Source organism: Arabidopsis thaliana, chromosome 5, assembly GCF_000001735.4.
Source record: "Arabidopsis thaliana chromosome 5, partial sequence".
Lineage (NCBI taxonomy): Eukaryota > Viridiplantae > Streptophyta > Magnoliopsida > Brassicales > Brassicaceae > Arabidopsis > Arabidopsis thaliana.
In genome coordinates this window covers 12,478,326-12,498,521 of record NC_003076.8, presented here as the reverse complement: position 1 = coordinate 12,498,521, position 20,196 = coordinate 12,478,326, and the positions used below count along the sequence as shown (strand labels likewise).

Below are 20,196 nucleotides of genomic sequence, written 5' to 3'. Positions count from 1 at the left end.
TATTAGAATAATAGAAAACAATATATAGCAAAACAAAGATTTTATTCTTGAGAAGAGTTTATTGACTTGACTCAGCTACCTCTCGACGAGTTTGAAAAAAACTTTTACTAACAAGGAGAAGAAATATGAAGCATGTGAAAAGTTTGGAAGGTAGGGCATGTATTGCTTAGACAAAATCAGAAGATGATGGGAAGAGACACCGTAGGAAATAAGTATGTGACAGATTTTTTCATAAGAAGGTGAGGTGAAGAGGGATTAAAGTGTGTTTCGTATGTGAAGCGTTAAAGCAACAAGGGGCATGGTTTGATGGTGGTTTTCTTAATCGTATCAATTTGAATCAAGTTCCAACAAATATAAGATGATGTCTTTTAGTCTGGGAAGCGTGAAGGTGAACAGAATCTAAAATGCAACACCAAAGAAGAGAAGTGATAGAGTTAATAACCAATTTAGAAGTTAAATTTTTTTTATCAAAATAATAGAAACAATATAGGGCAAAAAAAAAAATTCATAGAAATTCAAACAAAGAGTTTATTGACTTGACTTAGCTACATCTCGACGAGCTTGAAAAAAAAAGGTTACTAATAAGGAAAGGTATGGATTTTTGAAGAAGAAATATGAAGCATGTGAAAATTTTGGAAGGTAAGGCACATACTGCATAAACAAAATCATAAGAGTATGGAAGAGACACCGTATGAAATATCAAAACAAATAAAACGAATGCTTGCAAAAAGATAGAAAGAGTGATAGCTCTCCGGAAAAAGTTGTGAAGATGGAAATTTATATACATATTGAAAAGAATGTGAGAAAAATATGAGTTGTTAAAAAGAATGTATAGATAAGCTTATGAATATATTTATGTATAGAATCTTATTTTTAGAAAAGCTATATTAACTAATCCAGTGAAGATAAACGAAAAACAATAGTGAATTTGCAGATACCAAAATGAAAAAGTCGTCAAATATTTTCCTCATACAACAATTTATTACATGAGATTCAATCAAAATGTCTTGCGTAAAAAGATGTGATCATCCAAATATCAAAATGTTTACAACATTTATCAAAATATGAGCCGAAAAAATGTTCTTTTGATGTTGTAAAACCTAAAAGTTGTATTAGACTTATCTGTAGTTATTGTATTACATTGAATTATTTACTATGGTAATTTTAAAACTCAATAAATTTAAATTATTAACAATAATAAGACATATTAAAACATATTTCTCCAAAATTTCAGTAAATAGTTTTAGTCACACAAAATTTTATTCAAAGTTCTAAAAACTGACCAACGCTTAGCGTGGGTTCATAACCTAGTCTATAATATAGAAATATTGAAGCTATTTGCTTCTTAGACCGTTCACATAGTATCTTAAACAACCAATCGGAAGTAGCCATCTCGCTAATTAACATTTATGAAATTCTTCTTATTTACTATTTTTCTTAAGTTTGTGTAAAATGAAAAAAAAACAATATATAAAATAAAGGAATATTTAGAAATATGGAAAGTTTTCTAAATATTTTGTCACAAAACAATATAAAAAGTATCAAAATAGAAATTTCTATTTTATGAAATTTATAAAAGAAAATAAATAAAATATTATTAGTCTCTCTAAATTTAATAGTACATCATCTTTAATTAAAATAGCCATTTAATTACAATAACTATCTTATTAAAAGATATTTTTAAAAATTATGAGTTTTATATATAAAAATTATAAATATGAGAAAATATGACAATATATTGAAGCAAGATGTATATAAATTTAGTTATTATAATATATTAAATAATTTATATTAGTCTCACAATTTTGATTATACTATCATAATGTTATAATTGACCAATCGCGATTAGTCGTATCATTAATTGATACTTTTGACATCAAGTTAGTTAATGTTTTTAAATTATAATATTATATATATTAAGAAAAAAATTATATATGTAAAGAGCAGAAATCTAAAATTTTGAAAACAACATATGAATAATAAAAATACAGAAATAAAAAAGAAATGTAAATTTTTGAAAAGCAATATGTGAATAAAATAAACTTATATTCTTGTTAATCTTCTTATTTTCCAACAAAAAATATATTCGATTAAGCATAAATCTTTTCAATATAAATAATAGTCTCATGCATCTAATTCTATTTTATTTTTTTTAACATTGTAAATTTTGAGTCGCTAGTAACAATTATAGTTGGTTACTACTTTTAACGGCGTCTCTTTTTATTTTTTTTAATCATTTTGGCCATTGTAAGCACTTATCTCTTTGTCGGGATATTTCTGCTTTATATCTTTGGATGAGTCCTAAAACATGTGTTTTTGTATGATGTTATAAATGATTTGATGTTGTTTGCGTAAAATTTTGTGCTCTTTCTGGTTATAAATTGTAAGACCTTAATTAAAGATATTTTTTGGGCTTAAAGAAGAAGGGTCGACAAAAAATACACATGTTTTATTAGCTAGATACTCTGCAAGTAATTTTCAATTTTGTAGCATTAAGAAGTTTTGACTGTAGGTGGTGGCTATGCTGATTTTAAATTAGTAACCTTAAATTCAATATAAGTGTGAAACTGTCAATAATTGAATGCTTGTGGTGGCTATGCTGGTTTTAAATTATACAAAACTTACGAGAAAATAGGCAATGATTATGATTTTGGAGTTTACATACGGTTTGGTGGGAAATATATTATGTGGTACTTAAAAATAAATTATTATGAATTATTATTCAATTGTTCCGATGAATACATTATCAATTGCTTGTGCCCTAAAAGTGTCATGAGCTAATAAATCTTGGGAACTGGTAGTTGCAGTGGGAGATAAGGAACATACATGTAAGATCGCGACATGAATCTCTCTTGGGAAATATTTCCAAACCAATAAAATTAAAAATTTTAAGTTAAACGACAAGTGGATGCATTATGGACAATAAAACAACATCTTGCGTGGTTATTTTTTTGAGAATTAAGTCTGCACTGGAGATTGCTATGGAGAAGAAGAAGCCTAGAAAACAATACAATTGTGGCAATTGCAAGCAAATTGGACACAATCGTAAGACATGCAAGGCTTAATGTCATTTATGACCTTTTTTTACCTTTTCTGTTGGTTTGTATTATTTGAATCTCAATGATGATTTTCATTTCTATGATTCTGTTCTAAGACAATAATCCTCATCATCGTCTTCGTGGCTGTTTGCATTGCATATTTCTGAAACAAAGCCAAAAAAAAAAATGTTCCCCAGCTCGGGATCGATCGATCCAAAACTCATCCACGAAGTAAAATCGTCTGCTAGAACGGGAACGATCGATCCCGAGCTGGCGGACATTGTTTTTTTTTTGCTTTGTTTTAGAAATATGCAATGCAAACCAACATTACAATCAGATACTGGAGTTACGAAAATGACTATAAGTCTGAAAACCTAATTTCCATCACTAAAACCTGATTTGCAAATGTTCGATGCTTAAATAAACCAAAAAATCACGAGAAGGGAAATGGGTTTAGATACATGTACTTAAAAATTTAAGACAAAACATGGGTCCTAAAAGTCATAGACTTAACAAAATAAAAAGACTAAGAAGAAATATGGTTCTTAATAGATTGAGAAACAACACAAACAAAGCTTCTACTCATCCATGAGGCTAGGGAATTTGAAGGCCTTGCGACGAACCTCAGAGTGTAGTGTTCCAGCATTTTCACCTAATTCCTCAAACATCTCCACAGCAAGTTTAGTCCGTAGGGACTGCATGTTCTCATCACACAACCCATCAAATGACTTGCCAAGCACCAAGCATTCGATGTATTTTATTGAGTAGATAGCACAATCACCTGCATCAAGATTCTCCGGGACCTTCGTAATCCTCTTCCACTCCAACTTTGAGTAGCTCCTCCTACATTGCCTACGTTGCTTTGACGGAACAAATGAACTCAACATAGCAGCAATCATTGTCATCACAAACATGCACTGTATCGCCATTTCTGTATCCGTAGTCAAGCTCGAGATGCTGTCATAAACATTGATCCGTTTTTTTGTCAAGTCAATATCCAGAGCGACCCAATGATTCCCGTTGACAAAGAGGAAGGCATATAGGTGATCCACATCAACAAACCATTTCTTGTTTGTCGCCGCTTCACATTGAGCTGTACCATTGACTTGAACCTCATAATACTCCCTGAATTTGAAGCACCTATAATCTGGTTGAAACTGTTTATAGTCTTTGAGCATTGTGGAGATCAAATCTTGATCCAAAAAAGCTATTATCTAGTTGGGATATTTTGAAGGATCACGATTGAATCTTCGGCGAAACAATGACATTGAAGCTCCCATGTGCTGCATTATAATCAAAACAACAATTATTATAGTTACATATAGTTTCAGCCAGCCAACAGTACAGGATTTAATCAATTGAAAGCAAAAACTTTTAAGAATATATTTCTATACTTACATAGTCTTTCAGCCATCCATATTTTTCTATTGGTCAATCGCTTCTTGGAGTCATTATCTGCCAGTAGAACCAGGCACTAAAATTGCTGGTGTTCAGGCCTTCTTTTTCACTGCAGAAAAAAAAAGAATGAATAATGATAGCGCAAAACATTTCTATGTGAAAAAAAATAGACACTTACAAATCTGGTTCGAGCCAGTCCTTCAACCTATCAAATTGGTCATCAGAAACAGGTTGAAGATGTTCATGTACCGAAGAAGACGATGGTACATCAGTGATTATGCTCTTCACTGTTGAATTTCCTACATACGGATATTTCTGAGAACCCGCTAGTTGTGGCACTCGTCTCCTCTTACTAGTAACACCGTCCAAATTATCTAGTCCGTCTTGAAGTGCTCTCAATGCATCAGCTGTTGCCTTATTAGCCATCTGATCTAGAGGATTGGAGAATGTTTCTTCAGAACTTGAAGCCATTTTCAGATTGTTTGCAATAACCTTGTCAGTGACATCCACAACATCATCATCAAATGTCTTTGTTGTCGGAGCTGCAACTGACTTTCTTCTTAGTAAGGACCATTGTAGCAGCTTTCTTGTTCTTCACTGAATTAACAGCCTTCTTAACCACTCTTTGAATAGGCAACCCATCAACAGAACCTGACTTCTCCTCTACTACCCAAGACTGAAAAAAACACAGTACATATACGGTTTAATAAAGGCAAAATTCAAATCCAAAGTGCAAAACATGTAAAATTAAAAACTGACAGCTACTTACAGGTTGATTACTATTTGCCTCATGGAAATGTGGAAAACCAATCGAAAAATGGAAAAAATCAAATGGAAATGTGACGGGTTCTAAAGTTTACTTACACTGAAGTCGATACCTCCGCTGTTGTTGTGGCTGGAGAAGCTGCTTTTGATAAGGAGTAAATAAGAAAGTGGAAAACCAACGATGAACACGATTATCAGCAGTTAAGAAAGGGGAAACCCACAACCCTAATGCTGCAACAAATCTACAGATCTGCAACAAAAATATTAATCACTATCTGAATCAAACGAAACTCAATCGATATAGGGACTTATTCAATCGCGGTGGTTGCGGGTTAATAGTTTACCTACACCACCGAAGAAGTGAATCCGGGCCACCGCGACTATTCCCTGCTGTTTGTGTAGCCGGAACATATGGCGGCTACAAAAGTTTGAACCAAAGAAGAGTTAAACGCTGTTTTGTGTGAGAAGAAGCAGCGACAACCGGAGAAGAGATATCGCCTACTCGAGCAGCGACCACCGGAGAGAGGAGCCACCACCGGAGAAGAGAAGTTGGCGGATCGAGAAGCCACCACCGGAGATTTGCTAGGGTTTCGATTTGAAATCAAAGAAAAAGAAGAGACATGCAAAAAGGGAAAAGAGAGAGTCGAGAAAAAATCCAAATCGATTTGAGTTTTATTATTTTGGGTTCTTACATTTGTTTTATTTAATCTCTTCTTTTTATTAATCATTTTATTTCTTTTTTTAATCAAAGTATGGTTTTTAGTATCAAATTATGGTTTTAGTAGTGATTAAGGTTAAAAAGTCTTTTCATTAAAAATGTGAGTCATTCTAGTTAGCCATCAATTATGAGAGTCATTTAAGTTATTAATCCTAAGTTATGAGTCAATCTGAGCAAAATTCAGTTATGAACAATTGACGTCAAAATTTAGGTAACAAATACGGTTGATTTTATTCTATAAATGACAAAGAAAGAGAGAAATTTGGTTGACACCATAAGACAAACTTGGATTATCAAATATGGCCAAAAAAGTGAGAAAAAGTTATGACATGACATTTTTATGATCATGTTTAGTTCATATATATGTAGCTCAACGTGATGATGAGGTGTCTGATATTAGTGTCATGAGGTTGAATTGTGTGATATAGATTTAAACAACCTTTTTTTTTTAGATTTAAGATTTAAACAACTTCTTCAACAGGTTTGAGAATATTTTAAAGTTTCAGATTTGACCAAATATGTGGAGACAACAAATAAGCATCCAATGTACTCAGAGTAAATTGAAATTTGGTAGATTATTCGGGAGATGGGAACTAAGGGATCGAATTTTCGAATTCAGAGGGTGAAATGAACTAAGTCGTTTCAGTAGTTAATTCATAGGCTTATTGAACTATGTTTGGTTTAGGTTAGTAAGTTTAAATTTATTGCTCTGTTTTAACCCACATAATTGCGAATATTTTACATAGATTAACCTGGAGAGGATGAGGAAGAAAGTAAGAAAGAGAACGAGGAAAATAAAGATGAAGACTATAACGAAGAAGCGAACGGTGAAAATAATGATGACAACAACCAAAAGAAAATTGATAATTAAGATTAAAAGAAGGAATATGAAAAGTAAGAAACAATGAATCTACTTAACATTTTTGAAGTACAAAATAAGGATTTTATTGGGTCGGTTTTTTTTTGGGTTTTACCCAGTTTTTAACCCAGTTTTTTGGGCCCAAAACGATTGATGCTCTCTATTTCGGCCCTAACCTCACTTTCGATTCCTTCAAATATTGCCGCTCCTGCAAACGAGCGCACAAATCTCGGTTTGATCATTCAGATAATCAATGTACTTAACACAAAAGAGATTCAATTACCCGATTTGATTGAAGAATATATACTAAATCAGTTTTAATCACATCAAGAATATATGGTAAATCCGACAGTTAATATTATAACCTCCCAAACTACAGCTACACGAATCATTCTGCAATCTTTTCACAATCCTTCAACCTCGCTATATTGAATTCTTGAAATCAATGTGGTTACCAAAACAATCTAAAACATATTTTTTTAGTTCAACAGATATGTCAATATCTACATATCAGATTCAATCATCTTTAACACGAAGATATTTTTCAAACCGGATTTCCAGTTTCATATCCTAGCAGAGAATATTCACAGTTTGATTCTCAAAGATTACGCCTACTCCATAATCTAAATCTAAAACCGTATACAATCTCAAAATCACTATAAATATACTCTAGATTGCATATCATTTCTACACATTGCAGTCTATCAAATATCACACCATTTTTAATATCAGAAACTTTGCTTACCATTCAAATGGCTGCCTCTTTTGCTTTCCTGAGGGATGTCCGACCTTACAAGACCTCATGGCGTGTCCAAGTGAAGGTGCTTCACTCTTGGTGTCAATACACTAACATGACTGGTGAAACACTCAAGTTAGTGTTGGTAAACTCACAAGTAAGTTTAGTATACATAATGTAAATATGCAATATGTTGAAGTCATTTCCTAATTATATGTTTTCTGTTCATACTAGGGTGTCAAGATTCATGCATCAGTTAAGAAAGACTTGGTGAGCAAGTATGTAAACAACTTGCCTTTGAATGAGTGGACGTTTATAGAAACCTTTGCTCTTAACCATGCATCAGGTCAATTCCGACCTACTGGTCATCTATACAAGATGTCTTTTGTCACTGGGACACAGGTCATCCGGTGTGATTCTGTTAGTAATTCTAGCTACCTTTCATTAGCTACTTTCGCTAATATCCAAACTGGTGACTCAAATCCGGCTATTTTAGTTGGTAAGGCTATGACCAGTAGTTAAATTTCATCACGCTAAAATTTCATCTCATTAACAGAATGTGTATTCAACTAGATGTTGATATATCCTGGTTTTTACTGATTTCTAACATAGTTTCAGAATGATTTTTAGAGTCTTTCTAGTCTTTTTCGTATGTTTTGAGTCATTTCAGGTACACTTACACATCTGGGAACTATGGAGCACAATAAGGAATTTTGGAAGCTTTTCAGCAATAAAGTTCTTGAAGGACGTTTTTCAGAAGGTGGTGTCGATCGACACCACACCTGTGTCGATCGACACTCTTATTGCTGCCAAGGGAATTCTCGTTTTCTACCAAGCCTTTGAGAAGCCCTGAAGTTTTCCTTATTTACAAAATAGTCCCTACACGTTTTTAGTCATGAATATACCTAATTGTTTGGTCATTGTTAGACCTAAGTTTTGTTCTTTTAGCTTTTGTTACACATTTTAAGAGAAGAATCCAATCCCTTTAGAGATGGTTCTGAACTCCTTTGCTATTATTCTTAATTCATCAATGAAAACTATTCAGATTATGATTTGTGTTTCTATTGTCATGTCTTAGTAATCACCTTGTTGGGTTTAAGGAGTCTCAATAGGGATTTAGATGGATTAGTAGATCGAAAACCCCTTAGGATTATTCTTAGAGTTCTTCATCTTGATTATTCTTATTGCTAGTTTTAGATTGATCACATAGAACTTGATATTAGATAATAGGTATGTCCGCCATAGGTACTTGTTATTTGAACCATCATAGATGAGCCTAGGCATTTAAGAAAGAACAGGTAGGCTCATAGAAGGGCTCTGGTTTAGATAATAGGTGAACTAATCGAGGTTATTAACAATGCATGCTTTAGCATAGGATTTCTCGGCTTCTCTGGTTATCTTAGCTTTAAGTATAGAGAGTTTCGCAGAACGCCACCGGTTACTCTAGAATCATAGTTTGAGTTCGAGAACGGTGCGATAACAATCCTAATATTAGCTAGATCTACAATTTATCTATCTCCCGAGACAATTCCTTAGACCCGACGCTTTAATCACTTGAATCTACAACTCATTTACTTGCTTGTTTGTCTTTTACATTCAATTACTTCATTTAGCTTATTAAACAACATCATTAGTCTATTGTGTGAACATCGAGAGCTCAGTGGAATTCGACCCTTAAGTGCTAACGACGATCTCTTATTTGAGGGAGTAAGCTTAAGGCAATTTGAGCTATATCAAATTTGGCACCGTTGCCAAAGTTCTCTTTTAGTTCACCATTAGACTAGGTGTCATTTTAAGTCTAGATACTACTTTTCTACCACCTATTCACGTGTTTCTTTGTCTATTGGTCTCTTGTGTTTCAGGTACCTTCAGATTGAGAATCACGTTTCCATGATAGACTTTTACGATGGTGTCGACCGACACCCTCTGTAGAACCAGACGGCTACAATAGGCGATTTTAACAGAACTGATCTCTTCTACACAAACCGATCAGCATTCAAGCTACCTCCTTTTGAAAGAGATGACTTTGCTATACACCCTGCCTATTATGATCTTGTATCTAAAGGAAAGTTTAGAGGAGCTCCCGATGAATCACCATTGGATCATTTGGAAGTCTTCGAAGACATTGTTTCCTCTATTAAAGCAGAAGGTATACCGGCTGATTACCTTCTTTGCAAACTCTTCCCCCACTCTCTTGCGACCAGATGAACATCATGGTTGCGTCAACTAGAACCAGGTTCCTTAACCAGTTGGACTGATACAAAGAAAGCATTCATGATTCACTTCTTCGATGAATCCGTGATAGAGGCAATTCGTTTGCAAATTTCTTCGTTCACTCAGGCTCCAGCAGAATCCCTTAGAGCATCTTGGCTCCGATTCAGGTCTTATCAGCGTGAATGTCCCCAACATGGCGTCCAAGAGAGCCAACTCATCAACCTATTCTACAAAGAAATAGACAAGCCATACCAGAATCAACTTGATGAAGCAAGCTCCTGTAACTTCATAACAAGAACCACTAGTGAAGCTTTACTTCTCATCACCAATGCTTTAACTTGTCTTTCGACGCAAGGATTCGACAAAGAACGAAGAATTTCAGCAATTTATGCTCCAATCCAAGCCCCCCCCCCTTCATCCTCTTCAGAGACCAGAATGGAGTCTATGTTTGCGCAGATATGAATCTCTCTCCACAAAGCTAACAAAGCTTGATAGCAAATATGAATCTCTCTCCACAAAGCTTGATAGCAAATATGAATCTCTCTCCACAAAGCTTGATAGCAACTATGATTCTCTCTCCACATATATCAATAACAAGATTGACAATCTACACTCTCAGTTCTCCAATCTCTCACCTACATCAGCTTTTATCAATGCAGTCACACTACGCAGCGGAAAGCAGCTCAACCCAATACTTCAGCGCGAACGGTCAGCTCAGCCTTCATCTTTTCCAATTGCAGAAAACGAACCAGTGTTGATCGATACACCAGGGTGTCGATCGACACCAATAACTCTTGACTACTCTGTCTTCCCTTTGTCGAGTGGAATCGATAATTTTGCGGAGGAGCACTACAGAAAAAAACTGAATATTCTTACGGAAAAATTGCGACCATTATTTTCGTCAGAAAATTGTGACCATTTTCATACAAAATTGTGACGTATTTATTTGGTCATAAAAACGTTACTATTTCGTTATAATATTATGACTTAATTGAATGTAACTAATGTTTATTACTAATTATGTCGAATTTGTTACAAATTATATAGTCATAAATATAAGTACGGATTTGCGACCAAATATGGTAACTAAATTATACGATAATTGTGACTGAATTTATGTCATGTATAGTTACGAGAATTTTGTAACTACGATGACACAATTTGTCACTGTTTTAGTGACTTTTGCATTTGGTCATAGATTGTGACATAAGTGTTACCAATTTTAATACAAAAATAAAAACCTGTGAACAAAATGTTAAATAAAAAAACTTCTTCAATTTTGGAAACAATTTTTTTGATGATACATAAAAAGTTGTAAAAAGTCCAAATGAAAAAAAAAATTATTCGGATTCGTCACTAGTTAATTCGATATCAGAATTTCCATCTTCAGCATCTGATCCATCTTCGGCTTCTACTACTGGATCATCAAGATCTTCTGGTTGGGCATCTAGATATGATAGTGTCTCGATTTGTAATGAATGAACTTCAACAATAGAATCATCGTTATCATGTTGCATTGCAGTGAAATCCAGATTTTTGTTTATCAATACTTTCCCTCTTGGTTGTATCATAATTGCTGCTTCCCATTGTTGATCTTTTCTCGGCTGAGTCATCCGTGGATATGGAACATAACATACATGATCTGCTTGTGAAGCCAAAACAAAAGGATCGTACTCTTCATAATGCCTTTTAGCCTTAATATCAATAATCCCTGACTTGTTTCTTCGTATACCTCTCCCAACTTTTGAATCATACCAATCACACTTGAAGACCACGACCTTAAGATCAACATGTCCAGGATAATGAAGCTCATAAATTTCTCTCAATATTCTATAGAAATCAGCTTCTTCATTTGAGCTAGAAGATGTTGTACCTTTGACACAAACTCCATAATTGGCATTCTTTTTGTTCTTTCCATGATCATATGTATGAAATATGTATCCACGACAAAAATACATTGGCCAACAAGTAACTTTAACCATTGGACCATGAACGATACTCAACAACCACTCTGGATATGAATTATCCTTCCAAGTATCCTCCACCTGATTCAATAAAAAAAAACACATACTATATTATAAGCTATCAAGTATTTATCTCATATAAAAAAAAAATATCTTACATGTTTTTTTAACCAGCTTGAATATTGCTTTTCTCTAAGTTCATTTAGATTTTTTTCACTTATCCTAGGATTAGCCGCGATCAAGCTCTCATCAATCAACCTATATATACATATATAACCATGAAAAATATTTACAATGTCTTTTACTAATTCTACAAAAAAAAAAAAAAAACCATACAGATGTCCAAATTATTTTGTCATACCTTTCAAATGGTCTTAATTGATCGCAGTTCCGCAAAATATATCTATGTGCGATATGGTAATCTTTATCTTGGAGCCATATCTCACTTTCTTTCCCACTGCCTCTTCCTGCCTGAGAAAATATATCTGGAACTCCATCAAACTCATGTGTATATTCTTGATTACCACCATCATAGTGTCGATCTCCTGCTCGATTTTTTGTCTTGATGTGTCGATCAAAATAATAAATACAAAAAGTAGAAATTTCTTCATTGATGTATTGCTCAACGATCGAACCTTCTACTTTTGCCTTATTTTCACCTTTTTTTTAGATGTCCCATGTATTGTTCAAAACAATACATCCATCTAAACTGCACAGGTCCTCCAAGACTAGCTTCGTGTGGCAAGTGAATTAGCAAGTGCTCCATGACATCAAAAAAAGAAGGAGGAAATATTTTCTCGAGGTTACAAAGAAGCATACAAATATTTTTTTGCAACATTTCAACACCATCTTTGTGTATAGTTCTTGCGCATAGGTCCCGAAAAAATAAGCTAACACCTACACATATAAAAAATAACTGTTATATGAAGAAATGGTAAATGTTCTCAAAACAATATGAACAAAAAAGTTAATGATAATTTAAAAATGTTCTCATATCTATATGTTTTTTTATCTTTACGAGCTATATAATTATGATTTTTAAAAAAAAAAAAATGCAAAAAATTACAATCATGCTCAGCTTCCAATTAAAAAATTAATAGATTCACATAAATAAGAATATCGCTATCAACAGTCTTAATTAAAAACTAAAAAAATAACAGAAAAATGCAGAGAGATTAAAATAAATTAATCGAATGTTGAAACTTACTAGATAGCACATCGTGTACAGATTTATCCATAAGCTCAGCAAAAGCTATTGGAAAGAGTCTTTGCATTAAAACATGACAGTCATGACTTTTCATCCCTGTTAATTTTCTTCCTTGTAGATCAACACAGTTAGCTAAACTTGATGAATATCCATCTAAAAATTTAACATTTTTTTCGAGACATCGTAGAAATATCTCTTTGGCATTAGGTTTTAGTCTAAACTTTGGGATTGGTGCCTTGCCCTCAGGTGTTAAGTGCAAATCTTTGCGATTACAGTGCTCTTGCAAATCAAGTCGTGATTTGATGTTATCTTTCGTTTTTCCCTGCACATTCAGTAACGTCTTGATGAAATTATCCAAAACGTTTTTTTCGATGTGCATCACATCAAGATTGTGTCGAAGTTTTAGATCTTTCCAATAAGATAGCTCCCAAAGAATGTTTTGCTTATCCTTCTAATCAACTGTATCCTTTTATAATGCTCCTTCTAATCGTCCATGGTTTCTCCCGCAATCAACTGTTTTTGGTAAACAACAAACTTCATTATAAAGCTCCTCGCCTGTTAGTATCTCCAGTGGACTATCTTTCACAACCTTTCCTTTTTTAAAGTCTTTCTTGTTCCCTCGATAGCTATGATTAACCGGTAGAAAACATCGATGACAATCAAACCAACATGTTTTCTACCATTCTTTAACCAAAATGCACCGGTTTGATCCGAACAATAAGGACATGCCAACCGACCATGAGTTGTCCATCCAGAAAGCATACCATATGCAGGAAAGTCGCTTATTGTCCACATGAGCACAACTTTTAAGAGAAAATTCTGGTTAGTAGAAATATCATATGCTTCAACACCGTTAACCCACAAATCTTTCAGCTCTTCTATCAATGGTTGGAGAAATATATCTAAATTTCTCTTAGGATGATTTGGACCAGGAACTAGTATCGTTAGAAACATAAATTCTTGTTTCATACACATCTCAGGTGGCAGATTATACGGTGTCAATATTACAGGCCAAAATGAATAGTTATGTCTAGACATACCAAATAGATTAAAACCGTCTGTGCATAACCCCAAATAAACATTTCTTGGTTTAGAAGCAAAATCAGGGTGTACCTTGTGAAAATGCTTCCATGCTTCTCCATCTGATGGATGCCCCATTTCTCCATCACTCGCTAAGTGTTCTGCATGCCATCTCATATGTTTTGCAGTATTATGAGATTGATATAATCTTTTCAATCTATCGGCTATCGGCAAATAAAACATTTGGCGATATGGAATGCTCTTTTGCCCGATCTTCTGAGTAGGACGATATCTATCTTTTTTACAGAACAAACAATACTCTTCTTTTTCAGTCTCTTTCCAGAATATCATGCATTTGTCTTGACAAACATCGATCTTTTGATAAGGTAAACCCAAAGACCGCATAAGCTTCTTGATCTCATAATACGACTTTGGTGAGTTGTTACCTTCTGGCAAATATTCTTGCATAATCTGAGCAATCGAGTCCATACAATTTTGAGACAAATTATTATCCGTCTTCAAACTCATAAGTCGAGCTGCTAAGGAAAGTTTTGAAAGACCTTCTTTACATCCATCGTAAATAGGTTGTTTTGCAGCATCCAAAATATCATAAAACTTTTTTGCCTCGAAATTAGGATCTTCTTCCCTCATCTGATCAAACTCTGATTCTGTACTACCAAATGCATCTGAAACCATTTCGACATAAGGATCCACTGGTTCTATGTGAGACTCAAACCTAACAGTATCTTCTTCAGAATTGTTGTTTATTAACATATTATAATCTTCCCCATGAGAAGTCCAAACCCAATAGTTAAGCATAAAACCTTTGCTGAACAAATGTGTTGACACGATATGTTCTTCTTGTTGTCTTCCTCCATTTCCACACTTAATACACGGACAAAAAAGTTTTTTATTCTCCAAAAATAAAGGCTGACTTTTTGCAAACTTCAAAAAATTGTCCAATCCTTCATAAAAAGCTTGTGATACTCGATTGGTTGTAGGATCGATTCTTTCATACATCCAATGCCTTTCAGCATATATATTCCTATTTGAAGACATGATAACCTGAAAATATAGTTGAGAAAATAAAATAAAATTTCTGGATGGAAGACGTAATTCAATATGACACAACAAATCAATTCACGTTACTACTCCGGTTAACCAATTAAACCAACGTTTTCTAATAAACCAATAATTGACCCAGCTATCATCTCCTTCACAACAAACAAGACCATTCACTTATACGTGACAAACAAAACCAACAATAGTCTCGGTTTAACGATTCTTATCTATTTAGGAATTATAAAGGAATTCTTAGACTATTATACGACAATTATACGACAATTCTTATACGAAAACTTTTATAAAACTTTTATACGCAAACAATATATTAGTACCTGCAACTAAATAAAGAATAAAACCGAGAGAAATACAATCAACAATAGTCTCGGTTTAACGATTCTTATACGTGACAGACAATTCCTTTATAATCAAGTTTTCGTATAATAGTCTAAGAATCTGTTGATTTAATTTGGTTTGTGCTTGGTTTAAGTTAGGGTTTTATTTTCATATCAACCTAAATCATTAACAAACATGAGACATGGGTTTGTTGGAATACTTTTCTCTCCAACTTTGACGGATTGGACTGATGGAGCGAACAACGAATACGTCTCGAATGTTTATAATTCACATTTTAAAAACAAAAGAAAGTTTATTAAATATTTATTAGCAAACTATATATTAAAAAACACACATCTTATCTCAAAATTGGCTCTAGTACACCTTAATTTTACTTAAACAAAAATAATGGTTTAGAAAAAAAAAGAAAAAATTCTAAATTACAAAATCTATGGGCTCACCGGAGGAAGCGGTGGAAGTAGCGGTGGTGGAGGAGGAGGATGAGGATGAGGAGGAGGATGAGGATGAGGAGGAGGAGGAGGAGGAAAGGTGAGATGTTAAGCTCGAAGCCTAAATTAGAACAGAAATGGAATTCGATGAGAAGAGAATAAGGTAAGAGACGGAAGAAAGTTAGAGTAGGAGAATAATATGATTTTCATAAGATAAGGAAACTCTAAAGTTTGGGATCCATTTAAATACAACTGAGTTTAATAACGACATCGCTTAATACAAATAAACGACATTGTAAAATTCTACTTGAAACAGAGGCTTCTCGACACTTCTTCTTTATTTTTATTTTTTATTTTTTTTTTGGTCAAAGTCTCGACACTTCTTCTTTTCTTCACTTCTAGCCACTTTTCACGGATTTTTATCACTTATGCCATTTTTTGAAAAAAATTAATCTAGACTGCCATCTGTTAATCTGAATGCCACCGAAAATGTGATATACCAGTTGTACCCTTAATGAGTTGATTAAAAAAAATGAAAAAGATATTCAAAAGCTAAATAAAGAAAATCGAATCCGAACTCTCTCCTTCGTCGACGTCTTCTTCTTCTTTCATCGACGTTCTTCTTCTTCGTCCGCCACCATCGATTCCGGCCGCCGCCGACTTGAAAATCCATCGTAAAAGGCAACGAATTATGTCAGTTTCTTCTCATATTTCCTCTGACATTGGTGCATTATGATTTTAGATTGGGATTTTGAATTATATATAATTCCCAGATTCAATATGATAGTTTGATGATTGGTTTGCAAAGTAAAGAGTAATCGATTAGAGGTTGCCGAAACGTTATTTGAGGTGATGAGCAAAGGAATGTAGGTTGAATGTGAGTTGAATTTGAATTCCGAGATTTCATATTAAAGATTTGGGGTTTGTGTTTGCAAAGTTTAGATTAACCAATTAGTTTAACGAATAGGTATGTATTAACATTGGAAATCAATTGAAAGGTAACGAATTAGGTTCAGTAGAATCGAGTGCGACGAGAGATTGATTTCAACGTATGATAAGAGTACATGTGGTATAACTATTAAAATGTTTGATTGGAGTTGAACTGGTTGTATTTTCAGGAGTGATGAAGAAGAAGATCCACACTAACGTACATTTTGAGTTTGGAGGATACTATTCTGAAGTGAATGAGTGGATTGGTAAAAATTCACTATATGCTATATCGTTTAAGACGAGTAGTTTGGAGAAGATTACATATTCGATGTTAGTTGACAAGATCATGAAGAAGGTTGCGGTTGATGAAGCTTCTATGAAGTTGAAACTGAGTTACAATCTGTCTAAAGTTCGGAGAGAGACGTATATTGTAGATGATGAGGATGTCTTCATATTTTTAACAGAATCTGATGAAGAGAGTCGGATTCCTGTTTTGCATGTGGAGGAATTAAATGGTATAGGAGTTGAGAGGAGAGTGGAAATTTCTGTACTGGAGCGTCGAAGTTCAGTTGGTGTAAATGTAAGAGAGGATGATGTTTTAAATGAAGTATGTGAGATGGTGCATGATGGATATGAGAATGATGTGAATGATTGTGAGAATGTAGTAGGTACGGAGATCGTGGCAGTCGAAAGGCCGATGGAAAGGCCGGTGAATTCTGTTGAGGAAGAAGATGAGGATGTTAGGATTGATTATGATGATATTCACGATATTCCACGAAGTGTAGAAGTTACTCCGCAGGTTATAGAATGAGATGATGGTACATGTATTGAAATTGGTCAAGAATTTTGTTCAAGGGAGGCTGTGTGGGAATTGGTTAACAGAGCTGCAAAGCAAGAAGTTTTTGGAGTCTATACTATTAAATCAGACCCGTTGAGACTTATGCTACGATGCTGCCAAGCTTCTAAAGGGTGTACTTGGTATCTAAGAGTTGCGAGAACTAAGAAATCTCATTTTTGGAGTGTTAGAGTGCATAGAAAGATGCATACATGCTCTCGGAGTGTTGAGACTACAAGCAACAGTATACAGCGAGGCACACCAAGATTAATAGCATCGGTTTTGCATTGTGACTATCCCGGAAATTTAGAGACCCCAACTCCAAAAAACATTATGTCGATTGTAAGAGGAAGACTTGGGGTGCATTTTTCATACTCCACTGCGTTAAGAGGCAAAATGCTACATGTTAGTGATGTGCGAGGGACTCCGGAAAGAAGCTACACGATGTTATTTTCTTATCTTTACATGTTAGAGAAGGTAAATCCAGGGACAGTAACTTATGTGGAGTTGGAAGGAGAGAAAAGGTTCAAGTACCTCTTCATTGCATTAGGCGCTTGCATTGAAGGTTTTAGGGCAATGCGGAAAGTGATAGTTGTGGATGCAACTCATCTTAAAACTGTGTATGGTGGGATGTTGGTTATTGCAACAGCACAAGATCCTAATCATCATCATTATCCACTTGCGTTTGGAATCATTGATAGCGAGAAGGATGTAAGTTGGATTTGGTTCTTAGAAAAGCTGAAAACTGTATATTCGGATGTTCCCGGATTGGTCTTTATTAGTGATAGGCATCAAAGCATAAAGAAGGCTGTCAAGACGGTGTACCCGAATGCGCTTCATGCAGCTTGTATATGGCATTTGTCTCAAAACATGAGAGATCATGTGAAAATTGACAAGGATGGAGCTGCTGACAAGTTCAGGGATTGTGCTCATGCATATACTGAGAGTGAGTTCGAGAAAGAGTTTGGTCATTTTACAAGTAAATGGCCTAAAGCTGCTGACTTTCTTGTGAAAGTAGGGTTTGAGAAATGGTCGAGGTGCCATTTTAAAGGAGACAAGTATAACATTGACACTAGTAATTCTGCGGAGTCCATTAATGGTGTGTTTAAAAAAGCGAGGAAGTATCACTTGTTACCAATGATTGATGTGATGATTTCTAAGTTTTCTGAATGGTTCAACGAGCATAGGCAAGATTCAGGTTCTTGTTCAATCACATCACAAGTTGTGCCTACTGTGGAGAACATATTGCACAGTAGATGTCCAGTTGGAGCCAAATTAACTATGATTGAGCTTAACAGTTACAACCAAGAATACAACGTGATTGATCTCAACTCGGTAAGTTTTCTGGTGGATTTGAAAATGAAAAGTTGTTCATGCAAATGTTTTGATATAGACAAGATCCCGTGTGTCCATGCTATGGCCGCAGCAAGGCACCTTGCCCGCAAGGAAGGGAGAAATGCGAATACAACCATCTACGGACTCTGCTCTGTGTATTACTTGATAGAGAGTTGGGCATTAGCCTATTACCGGACGTTGTATGTAGTCCCACATGAGTCGGATTGGGTTCTTCCTGCCCATATTAAAGAGTTAGTTGCCTTTCCGCCGGAATACACACCAAAAGGACCAGGATGAAATCAAGATAAGCGGTTTCCATCAGCTGGTGAAGCGCGAAAGAGGAGAAAATCGCAACCTAGAATAAACTTGGAGGCTTGGCTGCAGCCTGAGGAAGACTAAGTCTGATGCAGAAAGGGTTCAACCGGAACAACCTGGCCAACTGCATAAAGGGTTCAACCAATACAACTGAGTTCATTTGTATTTGTATTATATTATTTGCAAGTGTGATGTACTATTTTAAACTTCGACAACTGTTTTATGTTTTCGTATTTGTATTGAATATGTGCAAGTTTATTGAATTCTTTGCAAGTTTATTGAATTCTTAGCAAGTTTAATGTATTCTTTTAAGTTCAACTGAGACAACTGATATATGTATCTTTATTTTAGGGTTAACAAAATGATAAAATAATTCTCAATATTTTCAGCTATTATCAACAACTAAACATTGAATAAATCCAAAATATGATATTACAACATTGTTATTACTAAACTTGATCATAAACTGGTTTCCTAATAAATCACCTATGTATAACAAGGAATATATAGTTCATGATTGTCCAATGTACATACGTTATGTATGAAAACAGATATTTACTAAATATGATTCTATCAAAACTTATTAAAATCCATTAATATGTTTAAACTTATGGGACCAACTAAAAAAATGAGTTGTATTTTCAGATTCAACTTCAAAGACACAATTTTTAGAATAGTTCAACTGTTTGTGATTCTGGCCAACTGTACATATACATACAACTATGTGTATTCTGAATATTCTAATAAATAATATTTTTTAAAAATAGACCCCACGACTTACGTTCACACTACGATTTTTGCGTTCACACTACAAAGTTTCTCCCTATTTATTCTCGTTCATCTCTCTTTCTCTCTCTCTCTCTTCTATTTCACTCTTCTCTCTCTCTCTCGTTCTTTCTCTCTCTCGTTCTTCTCTCTTCCTTTCCCAACATCGCCGACGACAACTGAAATTAGGGTTCCCATTATCCGCCGCCGACGACGACAACAACAACAACCAAGGTATGATATTGAGTTT

The 20,196-nt window shown here is 34.5% G+C and overlaps 5 pseudogenes across 5 annotated transcripts; 3 read left to right on the top strand and 2 right to left on the bottom strand.

Moving 5' to 3' along the window:
• Positions 1-3,620: 3,620 nt before the first annotated feature.
• Positions 3,621-4,907, bottom strand: AT5G33250 (annotated as a pseudogene; the record flags this gene model as incomplete). The annotated part of the gene is made up of 1 exon: positions 3,621-4,907.
• A 2,623-nt stretch (positions 4,908-7,530) lies between these two features.
• AT5G33240 lies at positions 7,531-8,357 on the top strand (annotated as a pseudogene; the record flags this gene model as incomplete). The annotated part of the gene is made up of 3 exons: positions 7,531-7,671; positions 7,749-8,013; positions 8,185-8,357.
• A 925-nt stretch (positions 8,358-9,282) lies between these two features.
• Positions 9,283-10,107, top strand: AT5G33237 (annotated as a pseudogene; the record flags this gene model as incomplete). The annotated part of the gene is made up of 1 exon: positions 9,283-10,107.
• Positions 10,108-11,084: 977 nt separating this feature from the next.
• On the bottom strand, positions 11,085-14,939 carry AT5G33234 (annotated as a pseudogene; the record flags this gene model as incomplete). Its single annotated transcript has 1 exon — positions 11,085-14,939.
• A 1,846-nt stretch (positions 14,940-16,785) lies between these two features.
• Positions 16,786-19,248, top strand: AT5G33232 (annotated as a pseudogene; the record flags this gene model as incomplete). The annotated part of the gene is made up of 1 exon: positions 16,786-19,248.
• Positions 19,249-20,196: the final 948 nt, after the last annotated feature.